Below are 6,591 nucleotides of genomic sequence, written 5' to 3' on the forward strand. Positions count from 1 at the left end.
TAAATAGGGGATAGCAATATAGTTACAGTAATAAAAAATGTTCCAGTCTCAACAAAACATGAATAGCGTGTATTGTCGTTTTTAACCCCTCTCTCAGTATTTGAAACTACAGGTTGTAAATGCACAGATAATTTCAAAATGCTTTTCTGTCGGTAACATGTCAATATTTGTACTGATTGGCCATCAGAAGTTCAGAGTTAGATAAATACATCCATTTTTTGGTCCCATCATTTGAAATCCAATGATATTCTATCAGGTCCTTCTCAACCATGGCTCAGATAACCCCCACGACAGTCTCGTTGTGGAAATACAAGAGACGTCAAAGCACCGACAAGAAACACTTGCGTTACAGTGTGTGTATTCACACACATGTGGCGCTCACACGGTTGCGTCTCATTGGCTGGCCAACGTCTCTGGGCGGGCCAGGCAGAGTAAGGGGAGGAGCTTAGATGCTTTATGACGACATAAATAAAGACATTCCAAATCAGCGCGCTTGAGCCTCCGTTTTTTCAAAGGCGAGCAGAACAGCTAGCGAAAATATAATATTTAGCATTTTCATGTCATGGGACCTTTAAAGGAAACTTATAAAAGGAAAAGAACAGCAAGGTGAATTATTTACATATGTGACCACAAACTTATAAAAGGAACAGAACAGCAAGGTGAATTATTTACATATGTGACCACAAAATACACCTGACCTACACACATGCCTTGATGGCCTCTCTGAGGTGCATGTACAAGTTCACTGCTTGATATGGATCTGTTGCTAGGGTGAGATTGGACTCAGCCATAAAGATGTTGCATAGTTCATACAGATCTGGATCACACGGTTTGGTCTGGCGAAAGATGCATTCGTTTTTGCACAGTTGAAATTCACCATCTTCAATTGGGGAAAGGAAGTCTCTTGTCCCATAGAGTTCAGGTACTGCAAACATCACGTTCGGCCGACCGCTGGGGACGTTAGGATTTTTCGATGGCCTGATGGTGTGTGTGTTCCAAACCTGTGCAGTGTCATCCAACTCATCCTGTTAAAAGCAAGAATATAAAAACAGTAAATACATTAAGGAAGAACTATAAATGCATATCCAGGGCTGTTCGCAGATTTTTTTTAAGTGGTAGCACTGGTGCCAGCAAGCACAAAAATTCAGTAGCATAAAAATACATTTGAGATTCACAATCAATATTATATCCTTGTGTGCAGTAATAATTGTAGAAAAAATTGCACTTATTTGGACAAGAGTCTAACCTGCCAATAAGAACTTTTGCTGATTCAGAATTGTTTCCCCCCCCATAGAACAATAATATGAATGTCTATATCTGTATATTGTTTATGTATACACATAATTATTATATTAATGCTAATCATTTTTAGAACATTTCCTTTTAATTAAAACCAAACTTTATACATTGAACACTGCCTATTTAATTAATTAGTAAACCGATTTCTGCAATTTAGGATAAATTAAATAGGTTGTTGTGTATGTTTTCGGAGTAGTTCTTCAATGGCTTATTTCAAAATGTGTCTATAGGTTACTGTTGACTGCTCTCAGCTCTCTGCAGCTGAAGGACAAGATGTGTCCAGCCAAAGTGGCGGCTGGACTCAACAACGACTACTTTACCCAGTTTGGTGATTGTTAATTTTGAGCCCTCTAAGCAGTGGCGTGCATCATCCTCTCTGTGTCTCAAAGACAGCATCTGTTCATTAACAACCTGTCGCACTAGTGCGATTAGCCTACCAAATTAAATCAAGCACAACATTGTAGCATTCACCCTCATCCCCCCCAACCTGTCTCTTCCTCTCATGTCCCTCTCTGTCAACTCCTCTGTTTATCTCTCCCTTTTCTACTTTTCCTCTTCTTCCTCTAATCCTACCCCTCATATCTCACTCACATAAGCTACACATATATACACATGAAAAATATATAGATAATTAATTTACTCACCTGGATGAGTCCCATGCAACAAAACTGAAGGAGACCTTTATCCAGAACCCACCATCAAAGAAACCGTTGTCTCTGAGGTCTGCAAACAAAGTTAACCAGAACTCCACGCACTCCCTACGGAGAAAACCCCACCAATATTCAATCCTCTGATTGGCGGTGCTGGCTCCCTCCAAGTAACTGTCAATGGTGCAGTCTGGCTGGATGGGGACGAGGAAACGCTGAAAGCCTCTGACGTAGCCATTTTCAGTTCCAAGATCGCCGCGCACAACTCTGGGACAGCCACCCAAACGCTGCACTGCTTCTATGTAATACCCTCCGATCAACTTTGGGTCACTGCTTGTCGTGTAAGCATTGAGCCAAATCATTTTCCTTGAGAAGCCATCAATACTTCCATTGATACAAATGCCATATGGCTTAAGTTTATCATAAGAGTCAATGTGCCATATGAAGTTCGGCCCTTTAGAGAAGTAGTTTCGTCGTCTGAGACGTCTCGCTAGCCTTCTTGACACTCCTCTTGGATCGAGCTCTTTTAACAACAACCACACATCCTCTTTCCTCACACGCAGTCCATGCTCCCTGCATTTAGCGTACATCCATCGGTACCCGTGAAGCTGTCCGGAGTACTGCAGTTGGTGGCTAATAAAATCAACCAGGACCGACAGGTCAGAGTATGCCTTGCGGCGAGAGTGTCCCCTATCTCACAGTATCCTCTTGAGATGTCTCTCACTTATCTGGAAAGCGTGCCTACTGGCAAGTATGGCTTGGATGTCCGAATATTTGAGGCCAAGCTCAAAATAAACATCGATGAATCTCCCGAACTCCATCGTTGTGGTTGGTTTTCCTCTGACCCGGAAGTTAAATTCTGACCCGGAAGTTGGTTTGCGATATCTCGCAAAGTCTTTTGCGAGATCTAGCAAAGTCTTTTGCGATATCTCGCTAAGTCTTTTGCGATATCTCGCAAAACCTTTTGCGAGATCTCGCAAACCAAATATTTTTTTTTTTTTTCAACCAATTTTTTTTTTTTCCTCCATGTCCCTTGGGGGGCTCCGTAGCTTTCACACTCCTTATGTGCTACTGTATAAAACCTGGTTTTGCACCTGCACTAATTTCTTACTAGTATCCTAATACTTGGATGGGAGACCGCCTGGGAATACCAGGTGCTGTAAGCTTTTTCTTTTTCAACTCGAGCTCATTGACTCCGTGGCCTACCGTGGCGTACCGTGACCTGATGTTTACTGCCAACCGCTTTGGAGGATTTAAGCAACATACAAAAACTGACAACGTCTCTCAAAACTATTTTTGTGAAACATGAGGACAGTATAGTGATACTGCCAGCAGGGAGCACCAGAGAGCTGAACCGACAGTTGTACATTTCTTAAACTTTCACCAACACAAACACGCACGCTCACTTCAGATCATGGGAGGACGTCAAAAAATCACCACCCATTCTCTGACACTTTAACCGTTAACCTTGGTTCAAACATTTAACATCACCCGCACACGCAGTGTATTTCAGATAATTAATGAATTCAGATGTCACAATGATCGTTTACATGGATAAGGAGTCCTACTGAATCAATTACTGCCGTTTATATCTAACTAATGATTGTTTTTGTAAAAGTGTAACGTCGAGCCTCAGCAGCTTTCTCACTCCTTATGTGCTACTGTATGAAACCTGGTTTTGCGCCTGCACTAATTGCTTACGGCCATACCACCCTGAACACGCCCGATCTCGTCTGATCTCGAAAGCTAAGCAGGGTCGGGCATGGTTAGTACTTGGATGGGAGACCGCCTGGGAATACCAGGTGCTGTAAGCTTTTTCTTTTTAAACTCGAGCTCATTGCCTCCGTGGCCTACCGTGGCGTACCGTGACCTGATGTTTACTGCCAACCGCTTTGGAGGATTTAAGCAACATACAAAAACTGACAACGTCTCTCAAAAATATTTTTGTGAAACATGAGGACAGTATAGTGATACTGCCAGCAGGGAGCACCAGAGAGCTGAACCGACAGTTGTACATTTCTTAAACTTTCACCAACACAAACACGCACGCTCACTTCAGATCATGGGAGGACGTCAAAAAATCACCACCCATTCTCTGACACTTTAACCGTTAACCTTGGTTCAAACATTTAACATCACACGCACACGCAGTGTATTTCAGATAATTAATGAATTCAGATGTCACAATGATCGTTTACATGGATAAGGAGTCCTACTGAATCAATTACTGCCGTTTATATCTAACTAATGATTGTTTTTGTAAAAGTGTAACGTCAAGCCTCAGCAGCTTTCTCACTCCTTATGTGCTACTGTATAAAACCTGGTTTTGCGCCTGCACTAATTGCTTACGGCCATACCACCCTGAACACGCCCGATCTCGTCTGATCTCGGAAGCTAAGCAGGGTCGGGCCTGGTTAGTACTTGGATGGGAGACCGCCTGGGAATACCAGGTGCTGTAAGCTTTTTCTTTTTCAACTCGAGCTCATTGACTCCGTGGCCTACCGTGGCGTACCGTGACCTGATGTTTACTGCCAACCGCTTTGGAGGATTTAAGCAACATACAAAAACTGACAACGTCTCTCAAAACTATTTTTGTGAAACATGAGGACAGTATAGTGATACTGCCAGCAGGGAGCACCAGAGAGCTGAACCGACAGTTGTACATTTCTTAAACTTTCACCAACACAAACACGCACGCTCACTTCAGATCATGGGAGGACGTCAAAAAATCACCACCCATTCTCTGACACTTTAACCGTTAACCTTGGTTCAAACATTTAACATCACACGCACACGCAGTGTATTTCAGATAATTAATGAATTCAGATGTCACAATGATCGTTTACATGGATAAGGAGTCCTACTGAATCAATTACTGCCGTTTATATCTAACTAATGATTGTTTTTGTAAGAGTGTAACGTCGAGCCTCAGCAGCTTTCTCACTCCTTATGTGCTACTGTATAAAACCTGGTTTTGCGCCTGAACTAATTGCTTACGGCCATACCACCCTGAACACGCCCGATCTCGTCTGATCTCGGAAGCTAAGCAGGGTCGGGCCTGGTTAGTACTTGGATGGGAGTCCGCCTGGGAATACCAGGTGCTGTAAGCTATTTCTTTTTCAACTCGAGCTCATTGCCTCCGTGGCCTACCGTGGAGTACCGTGACCTGATGTTTACTGCCAACCGCTTTGGAGGATTTAAGCAACATACAAAAACTGACAACGTCTCTCAAAACTATTTTTGTGAAACATGAGGACAGTATAGTGATACTGCCAGCAGGGAGCACCAGAGAGCTGAAACGACAGTTGTACATTTCTTAAACTTTCACCAACACAAACACGCACGCTCACTTCAGATCATGGGAGGACGTCAAAAAATCACCACCCATTCTCTGACACTTTAACCGTTAACCTTGGTTCAAACATTTAACATCACACGCACACGCAGTGTATTTCAGATAATTAATGAATTCAGATGTCACAATGATCGTTTACATGGATAAGGAGTCCTACTGAATCAATTACTGCCGTTTATATCTAACTAATGATTGTTTTTGTAAAAGTGTAACGTCGAGCCTCAGCAGCTTTCTCACTCCTTATGTGCTACTGTATAAAACCTGGTTTTGCGCCTGCAGTAATTGCTTACGGCCATACCACCCTGAACACGCCCGATCTCGTCTGATCTCGGAAGCTAAGCAGGGTCGGGCCTGGTTAGTACTTGGATGGGAGACCGCCTGGGAATACCAGGTGCTGTAAGCTTTTTCTTTTTCAACTCGAGCTCATTGCCTGAGTGGCCTACCGTGGCGTACCGTGACCTGATGTTTACTGCCAACCGCTTGGAGGATTTAAGCAACATACAAAAACTGACAACGTCTCTCAAAACTATTTTTGTGAAACATGCGGACAGTATAGTGATACTGCCAGCAGGGAGCACCAGAGAGCTGAACCGACAGTTGTACATTTCTTAAACTTTCACCAACACAAACACGCACGCTCACTTCAGATCATGGGAGGACGTCAAAAAATCACCACCCATTCTCTGACACTTTAACCGTTAACCTTGGTTCAAACATTTAACATCACACGCACCACGCAGTGTATTTCAGATAATTAATGAATTCAGATGTCACAATGATCGTTTACATGGATAAGGAGTCCTACTGAATCAATTACTGCCGTTTATATCTAACTAATGATTGTTTTTGTAAGAGTGTAACGTCGAGCCTCAGCAGCTTTCTCACTCCTTATGTGCTACTGTATAAAACCTGGTTTTGCGCCTGCACTAATTGCTTACGGCCATACCACCTGAACACGCCCGATCTCGTCTGATCTCGGAAGCTAAGTAGGGTCGGGCCTGGTTAGTACTTGGATGGGAGACCGCCTGGGAATACCAGGTGCTGTAAGCTTATTCTTTTTCAACTCGAGCTCATTGACTCCGTGGCGTACCGTGACCTGATGTTTACTGCCAACCACTTTGGAGGATTAAGCAACATACAAAAACTGACAACGTCTCAAAACTATTTTTGTGAAAAATGAGGACAGTATAGTGATACTGCCAGCAGGGAGCACCAGAGAGCTGAACCGACAGTTGTACATTTCTTAAACTTTCACCAACACAACACGCACGCTCACTTCAGATCATGGGA

The 6,591-nt window shown here is 43.1% G+C and overlaps 5 non-coding genes across 5 annotated transcripts; all 5 read left to right on the forward strand.

Annotated features, from left to right (window-relative positions):
• Positions 1–3,641: 3,641 nt before the first annotated feature.
• On the forward strand, positions 3,642–3,760 carry LOC130394236 (5S ribosomal RNA). The gene has a single exon (XR_008897415.1). It is a non-coding gene; the product is annotated as a 5S ribosomal RNA (ribosomal RNA).
• Positions 3,761–4,289: 529 nt separating this feature from the next.
• LOC130397299 (5S ribosomal RNA) lies at positions 4,290–4,408 on the forward strand. The gene has a single exon (XR_008899894.1). It is a non-coding gene; the product is annotated as a 5S ribosomal RNA (ribosomal RNA).
• A 529-nt stretch (positions 4,409–4,937) lies between these two features.
• LOC130399933 (5S ribosomal RNA) lies at positions 4,938–5,056 on the forward strand. The gene has a single exon (XR_008902425.1). It is a non-coding gene; the product is annotated as a 5S ribosomal RNA (ribosomal RNA).
• Positions 5,057–5,585: 529 nt separating this feature from the next.
• Positions 5,586–5,704, forward strand: LOC130397301 (5S ribosomal RNA). Its single transcript, XR_008899896.1, has one exon. It is a non-coding gene; the product is annotated as a 5S ribosomal RNA (ribosomal RNA).
• A 529-nt stretch (positions 5,705–6,233) lies between these two features.
• On the forward strand, positions 6,234–6,351 carry LOC130395099 (5S ribosomal RNA). The gene has a single exon (XR_008898195.1). It is a non-coding gene; the product is annotated as a 5S ribosomal RNA (ribosomal RNA).
• The last annotated feature ends 240 nt before the right edge of the window (positions 6,352–6,591 follow it).

This window comes from Gadus chalcogrammus, chromosome 12, assembly GCF_026213295.1.
Source record: "Gadus chalcogrammus isolate NIFS_2021 chromosome 12, NIFS_Gcha_1.0, whole genome shotgun sequence".
Lineage (NCBI taxonomy): Eukaryota > Metazoa > Chordata > Actinopteri > Gadiformes > Gadidae > Gadus > Gadus chalcogrammus.